This window comes from Oncorhynchus keta, unplaced genomic scaffold (genome assembly GCF_023373465.1).
Source record: "Oncorhynchus keta strain PuntledgeMale-10-30-2019 unplaced genomic scaffold, Oket_V2 Un_contig_30241_pilon_pilon, whole genome shotgun sequence".
In the NCBI taxonomy this organism is placed as follows: domain Eukaryota; kingdom Metazoa; phylum Chordata; class Actinopteri; order Salmoniformes; family Salmonidae; genus Oncorhynchus; species Oncorhynchus keta.
Window position 1 is genome coordinate 5,001 of NW_026286962.1, and position 9,199 is coordinate 14,199.

Here is a 9,199-nt window from a genome sequence, read left to right on the forward strand (position 1 = left end):
CACACACGCACACGCACACGCACACACACGCGCACACACGCACACACACACACACACACACGCACACACACTCGCACACACACTCGCACACGCACACGCACACACACACACACACACACACACACACACACACACACACACACACACACACACACTATAATTATTACTAGCTGAATAGACCAGCTCACTGTCCCATCAATGACCTCAGGGGCAACGCATATAGTGTACTCCTTAGAACCCTATTCCCTATATAGTGTACTCCTTTAGACCAGGGCCCATTGGGCTCTATCATAGTGTACCTTAGGCACCATGGAACCCATAAGGCTCTATATAGTGTACTCCTTTAGACCAGGGCCCAAGGCTCTATATAGTGTACTACTTTAGGCCAGGGCCCATAAGGCTCTATATAGTGTACTCTTTTAGACCAGGCCCATTGGGCTCTATATAGTGTACTACTTTAGACCAGGGCCCATAAGGCTCTATAGTGTACTCCTTTAGACCAGGGCCCATTGGGCTCTATATAGTGTACTCCTTTAGGACCAGGGCCCATAAGGCTCTATATAGTGTACTTTAGACCAGGGCCCATTGGGCTCTATATAGTGTACTCCTTAGACCAGGGCCCATAAGGCTCTATATAGTGTACTACTTTAGGCCAGGGCCCATAAGGCTCTATATAGTGTACTCCTTTAGACCAGGCCCATTGGGCTCTATATAGTGTACTACTTTAGACCAGGGCCCATAAGGCTCTATATAGTGTACTCCTTTAGACCAGGGCCCATTGGGCTCTATATAGTGTACTCCTTTAGACCAGGTCCCATTGGGCTCTATATAGTGTACTCCTTTAGACCAGGGCCCATTGGGCTCTATATAGTGTACTCCTTTAGGCCAGGGCCCATAAGGCTCTATATAGTGTACTACTTTAGACCAGGGCCCATAAGGCTCTATATAGTGTACTCCTTTAGACCAGGGCCCATAAGGCTCTATATAGTGTACTACTTTAGACCAGGGCCCATAAGGCTCTATATAGTGTACTCCTTAGACCAGGGCCCATTGGGCTCTATATAGTGTACTCCTTTAGACCAGGGCCCATAAGGCTCTATATAGTGTACTCCTTTAGACCAGGGCCCATAAGGCTCTATATAGTGTACTACTTTTAGACCAGGGCCCATAAGGCTCTATATAGTGTACTCCTTTAGGCCAGGGCCCATAAGGCTCTATATAGTGTACCTTTAGACCAGGGCCCATAAGGCTCTATATAGTGTACTCCTTAGACCAGGGCCCATAAGGCTCTATATAGTGTACTCCTTTAGACCAGGGCCCATAAGGCTCTATATAGTGTACTCCTTTAGACCAGGGCCCATAAGGCTCTATATAGTGTACTCCTTTAGGCCAGGGCCCATAAGGCTCTATATAGTGTACTTTTAGACCAGAGCCCATAAGGCTCTATATAGTGTACTCCTTTAGACCAGGGCCATAAGGCTCTATATAGTGTACTCCTTTAGACCGAGGGCCCATTGGGCTTTATATAGTGTACTCCCTTAGACCAGGGCCCATAAGGCTCTATATAGTGTACTCCTTTAGACCAGGGCCCATAAGGCTCTATATAGTGTACTCCTTTAGACCAGGGCCCATAAGGCTCTATATAGTGTACTACTTTAGACCAGGGGCCATAAGGCTCTATATAGTGTACTCCTTTAGACCAGGGCCCATAAGGCTCTATATAGTGTACTCCTTTAGACCAGGGCCATAAGGCTCTATATAGTGTACTTTAGACCAGGGCCCATAAGGCTCTATATAGTGTACTCCTTTAGACCAGGGCCCATAAGGCTCTATATAGTGTACTACTTTAGACCAGGGCCCATAAGGCTCTATATAGTGTACTACTTTAGACCAGGGCCCATAAGGCTCTATATAGTGTACTACTTTAGACCAGGGCCCATAAGGCTCTATATAGTGTACTACTTTAGACCAGGGCCCATAAGGCTCTATATAGTGTACTACTTTAGACCAGGGCCATAAGGCTCTATATAGTGTACTCCTTTAGACCAGGGCCCATAAGGCTCTATATAGTGTACTACTTTAGACCAGGGCCCATAAGGCTCTATATAGTGTACTCCTTTAGACCAGGGCCATAAGGCTCTATATAGTGTACTCCTTTAGACCAGGGCCCATAAGGCTCTATATAGTGTACTACTTTAGACCAGGGCCCATTGGGCTCTATATAGTGTACTACTTTAGACCAGGGCCCATAAGGCTCTATATAGTGTACTCCTTTAGAATGCCATAAGGCTCTATATTGTGATTTAGACTGCCATAAGGAGAAGGTAGACCAGGGAAGATAAGGGAAGATACAGTAAGATAGAGATAAGATAGAGGGCCCATAAGTTAGAGGGAAGATAGTGATACTTTAGACCAGGGCCCATAAGGGAATATAAGGGAATGGGGTTCCATTTGGGAAGCAACCTTCAAGATAGTGCCTTTGGAAGCTAAATGATTTGGAGATAGAGAGAAGGTAGAGGGAAGATAGAGGGAAGGAAGATAAGATAGAGATAAGATAGAGGGAAGATAGAGGGAAGATAGAGATAAGATAGAAGGAAGGGAAGATAGAAGATAGAGGGAAGGGAAGATAAGATAGAGGGAAGGTAGAATATTCAGATAAGATAGAGGGAAGGGAAGATAGAAGATAGAGGGAAGGGAAGATAAGATAGAGGGAAGGGAAGATAAGATAGAAGGAAGGGAAGATAAGATAGAGGGAAGGGAAGATAAGATAGAGGGAAGGGAAGATAAGATAGAGGGAAGGTAGAGGGAAGATAGAATATATAGATAAGATAGAGGGAAGGTAGAAGATTCAGATAAGATAGAGGGAAGACAGAGGAACGATAGAGGAACGATAGATGTAATGTGATATTTGATGGCGAGAGGAAGGGGGTTGGTTGAAAGTTATGAACTGCACATCCAGCTTGCACAATCCTGGTTGGAATGACAATCCTGGTTGGAATGACAATCCTGGTTGGAATGACAATCCTGGTTGGAATGACAATCCTGGTTGGAATGACAATCCTGGTTGGAATGACAAACCTGATTGGAATGACAATCCTGGTTGGAATGACAATCCTGGTTGGAATGACAATCCTGGTTGGAATGACAAACCTGGTTGGAATGACAAACCTGGTTGGACTGACAAACCTGGTTGGAATGACAAACCTGGTTGGAATGACAAACCTGGTTGGAATGACAAACCTGGTTGGAATGACAATGTTACAAACCTGATTTCTGGTTGGAATGATGTCATCTCAGCGGTCTTTGCCCTCAGACAGTGTGTGCTGTTGAGTGCTTAGGACACACTCTACCTAGGGATTCCTGGACTTTGTTACATCCAAACACCTTTTCTTGTAGCCCTGATATGACTGTAGCCTGCATTGTTATGGCGTAGAGTATACGCCTAATGCCATAAGATACCATAATAATACCAGGTTATACCGGAGTTTATACAGCCTGTATCAGGACTAGTGTTCTTGTCGCCTGGTTCATTGCACAGTATGTCCGGTCATGTGGACTATGTCATCGTGTAGTCGTATCATGTCATTATGTGGACTATGTCATTGTGTAGTCGTGTGTCATTAGATGTGGACTATGTCATCGTGTAGTCGTGTATCATGTCATTAGATGTGGACTATGTCATTGTGTAGTCGTGTATCATGTCATTAGATGTGGACTATGTCATCGTGTAGTCGTGTATCATGTCATTATGTGGACTATGTCATTGTGTAGTCGTGTGTCATTAGATGTGGACTATGTCATTGTGTAGTCGTGTGTCATTAGATGTGGACTATGTCATCGTGTAGTCGTGTATCATGTCATTAGATGTGGACTATGTCATCGTGTAGTCGTGTATCATGTCATTAGATGTGGACTATGTCATTGTGTAGTCGTGTGTCATTAGATGTGGACTATGTCATCGTGTAGTCGTGTATCATGTCATTAGATGTGGACTATGTCATTGTGTAGTCGTGTGTCATTAGATGTGGACTATGTCATCGTGTAGTCGTGTATCATGTCATTAGATGTGGACTATGTCATTGTGTAGTCGTGTGTCATTAGATGTGGACTATGTCATCGTGTAGTCGTGTATCATGTCATTAGATGTGGACTATGTCATTGTGTAGTCGTGTATCATGTGACCTGTACAGTACCGAGTTGAATTGTAAATCAGGAGAAATAACGTGTTGTGAATCAGAAAAAGAAAACTGGACGTGATAAAGGTTTTGTCTGAATTTTCACACTATTACCTATATAGTGCACTAGTTTATACCCCTCCCCCTGTGAACTAGTGCACTACTTTATACCCCTCCCCTGTGAACTAGTGCACTACTTTATACCCCCCTGTGAACTAGTGCACTACTTTATACCCCCTGTGAACTAGTGCACTACTTTTTACCCCTCCCCCTGTAAACTAGTGCACTACTTTATACCCCCCTGTAAACTAGTGCACTACTGTATACCCCTCCCCCGTAAACTAGTGCACTATTGTATACCCCTCCCCTGTAAACTAGTGCACTACTTTATACCCTCCCCTGTAAACTAGTGCACTACTTTACTCCCCCTGTAAACTAGTGCACTACTTTTTACCCCTCCCCTGTAAACTAGTGCACTACGTTTGACCCCTCCCTGTAAACTAGTGCACTACTTTATACCCCCCTGTAAACTAGTGCACTACTTTATACCCCCTCCCCTGTAAACTAGTGCACTACTTTATACCCCTCCCCTGTAAACTAGTGCACTACTTTATACCCCCTACCCCTGTAAACTAGTGCACTACTTTATACCCCCTCCCCTGTAAACTAGTGCACTACTTTATACCCTCCCCTGTAAACTAGTGCACTACTTTTACCCCCCTGTAAACTAGTGCACTACTTTTTACCCTCCCCTGTAAACTAGTGCACTACTTTTTACCCCCTCCCTGTAAACTAGTGCACTACTTTTTACCCCCCGTAAACTTTTGACCCCTCACCTCCCCCTGTAAACTAGTGCACTACTTTATACCCCTCCCCTGTAAACTAGTGCACTACTTTATACCCCTCCCCTGTAAACTAGTGCACAACTTTTTACCCCTCCCCTGTAAACTAGTACACTACTGTATACCCCTCCCCTGTGAACTAGTGCACTACTTTTTACCCCCTCCCCTGTAAACTAGTGCACTGCTTTTTACCCCTCCCCCTGTAAACTAGTGCACTACTTTTTACCCCTCCCCTGTAAACTAGTGCACTACTTTATACCCCCTGTAAACTAGTGCACTACTTTTGACCCTCCTCCCCCTGTGAACTAGTGCACTACTTGTTACCCCCTCCCTGTAAACTAGTGCACTACTTTATACCCTCCCCTGTAAACTAGTGCACTACTTTACCCCCTCCCCCTGTAAACTAGTGCACTACTTCTGACCCCTCCCCCTGTAAACTAGTGCACTACTTTTGACCCCTCCCCTGTAAACTAGTGCACTACTTTTGAACACCCCCATAAACTAGTGCACTACTTTTGACCCCTCCCCCTGTAAACTAGTGCGCTACTTTTGACCTCTCCCCTTGTAAACTAGTGCACTACTTTTGACCCCCTCCCCCTGTAAACTCGTGCACTATATAAGGAAAAGGGTTTTCATTTAGGATGCAGTTCTAGTTTCACTTTAAACACAAAGTGGGATGTAAATTGATCGTCTCTTCTCTCTCATGAGGGTGCTTCTCATTCAAACTGTCCACAGACAATGTTGTGTCGTTAGTTTTAATTATATTTCTTAATGTAAATAAATTAAATATATACAAATACAGTATATATACAGAACCAGTCAAAGGTTTGAACACACCTACTTTGTATTTATTTTTACTATTTTCTACATTGTAGATTAATAGTGAAGACATCAAAACTATGAAATAACACATATGGAGTCATGTAGTAACCAAAAAAGTGTTAAACAAATAAAAAAAAAATATATTCTTCAAAGTAGCCACCCTTTGCCTTGATGACAGCTTTGCACACTCTTGGCATTCTCTCAACCAGACATCATGAGGTAGTCACCAGGAATGCGTTTCAATTAACAGGTGTGACACATTAAAAGTTAATTTGTGGAATTTATTTCCTTCTTAATGCATTTGAGCCAATCAGTTGTGTTGTAACAAGGTAGGGGTGGTATACAGAATATAACCCTATTTGGTAAAATACCAAGTCCATATTATGGCAAGAACAGCTCAAATAAGCAAAGAGAAACGACAACCATCATTACTTTAAGACTTGAAGGTCAGTGCATTCCTCCAGTGCAGTCGCAAATACCATCAAGCGTTATGATGAAACTGGCTCTCATGAGGAATGTCACAGGAAAGGAAAACCCAGAGTTCCCTCTGCTGCAGAGGATAAGTTCACTAGAGTTTCCAGCCTCAGAAATTGAAGCCCAAATACATGCTTCACAGAGATCAAGTAACAGACACATCTCAACATCAACTGTTCAGAGGAGACTGTGTGAATCAGGCCTTCATGGTTGAATTGCTGCAAAGAACCACTACTAAAGGACATCAATAATAAGAAGAGACTTGCTGGGCCAAGAAACACGAGCAATGGACATTAGACCGGTGGAAATCTGTCCTTTGGTCTGATGAGTCCAAATTTGAGATTTTTGGTTCCAAACCGCCGTGTTTTTGTGAGATGCAGAGTAGGTGAACGGATGATCTCTGCTTGTGTGGTTCCCACCGTGAAGCATGGAGGAGGAGGTGTGATGGTGCTTTGCTGGTGACACTGTCTGTGATTTATTTAGAATTCAAAGCACACTTAACCAGCATGGCTACCAAATCAAATCAAATGTTATTGGTCACATACACATGGTTAGTAGATGTTAATGGGAGTGTAGCGAAATACTTGTGCAGTGCAGTAATATCTAACAAGTAATCTAACAATACCACAACAACTACCTGATACACACAAATCTAAAGGGATGGAATAAAAATATATGGATAAGCGCATCCACCACAGCATTCTGCAGCGATACGCCATCCCATCTGGTTTGGGCTTAGTGGGACTATCATTTGTTTTTCAACAGGACAATGACCCAACACTCCAGGCTGTGTAAGGGCTATTTGACCAAGAAGGAGAGTGATGGAGTGCTGCATCAGATGACCTGGCCTCCACAATCACCTGACCTCAACCCAATTGAGATGGTTTGGGATGAGTTGGACCGCAGAGTGAAGGAAAATCAGCCAACAAGTGCTCAGCATATGTGGGAACTCCTTCAAGACTGTTGAAAAGCATTCCAGCTGAAGCTGGTTGAGAGAATGCCAAGAGTGTGCAAAGCTGTCATCAAGGCAAAGGGTGGCTACTTCGAATATAAAATATATTTGTTTAACACTTTTTGGTTACTACATGATTCCATATGTGTTATTTCATAGAAAATAGTAAAAATAAAGAAAAACCCTAGAATGAGTAGGTGTGTCCAAACCTTTGACTGGTACTGTATATGCACACACACGCACACACACACACGCACGCACGCACGCACGCACGCACACACACACACACACACACACACACACACACACACACACACACACACAGTTTGTTGAGTTTGTTGTTTCTGTGTTCTTTGGTTTGTTCACTCAGACAGAAGCCTCAGTAACTACCATAAGGCCTGGGCCTGGAGTAACTACCATAAGGCCTGGGCCTGGAGTAACTACCATAAGGCCTGGGCCTGGAGTAACTACCATAAGGCCTGGGCCTGGAGTAACTACCATAAGGCCTGGGCCTGGAGTAACTACCATAAGACCTGGGCCTGGAGTAACTACCATAAGGCCAGGGCCTGGAGTAACTACCATAAGGCCAGGGCCTGGAGTAACTACCATAAGGCCTGGGCCTGGAGTAACTACCATAAGGCCTGGGCCTGGAGTAACTACCATAAGGCCTGGGCCTGGAGTAACTACCATAAGGCCTGGGCCTGGAGTAACTACCATAAGGCCTGGGCCTGGAGTAACTACCATAAGGCCTGGGCCTGGAGTAACTACCATAAGGCCTGGGTAACTACCATAAGGCCTAACTACCATAAGGCCTGGAGTAACTACCATAAGGCCTGGCCTGGAGTAACTACCATAAGGGAGTAACTACCATAAGGCCTGGGCCTGGAGTAACTACCATAAGGCCTGGGCCTGGAGTAACTACCATAAGGCCTGGGCCTGGAGTAACTACCATAAGGCCTGGGCCTGGAGTAACTACCATAAGGCCTGGGCCTGGAGTAACTACCATAAGGCCTGGAGTAACTACCATAAAGGCCTGGAGTAACTACCATAAGGCCTGGAGTAACTACCATAAGGCCTGGAGTAACTACCATAAGGCCTGGGCCTGAGTAACTACCATAAGGCCTGGGCCTGGAGTAACTACCATAAGGCCTGGGCCTGGAGTAACTACCATAAGGCCTGGAGTAACTACCATAAAGCCTGGATTAACTACCATAAGGCCTGGATTAACTACCATAAGGCCTGGAGTAACTACCATAAGGCCTGGAGTAACTACCATAAGGCCTGGAGTAACTACCATAAGGCCTGGAGTAACTACCATAAGGCCTGGACTAACTACCATAAGGCCTGGAGTAACTACCATAAAGCCTGGAGTAACTACCATAAGGCCTGGAGTAACTACCATAAGGCCTGGAGTAACTACCATAAGGCCTGGTAACTACCATAAGTAACTACCATAAAGGCCTGGGCCTGGACTAACTACCATAAGGCCTGGGCCTGGACTAACTACCATAAGGCCTGGAGTAACTACCATAAAGGCCTAAGGGAGTAACTACCATAAAGCCTGGGCCTAAGGGAGTAAACATAAGGCCTGGGCCTGGAGTAACTACCATAAGGCCTGGAGTAACTACCATAAGGCCTGGAGTAACTACCATAAGGCCTGGGCCTGGAGTAACTACCATAAGGCCTGGAGTAACTACCATAAGGCCTGGACTAACTACCATAAGGCCTGGGCCTGGACTAACTACCATAAGGCCTGGATTCAATGTGAGCTGATCAGTGTGATCACCATCTCAGTCCCTCGTCTTGCTCATCCAGACCTGGTCAATATCTGAGCTTTGCTACAAACGTCATCGCCGGTTATGTCATGTGTTGCTATCGCAACGTGTCGATACAAAACCCGAGGATTATCTGTCAAAGCACATCAGTGACTACAA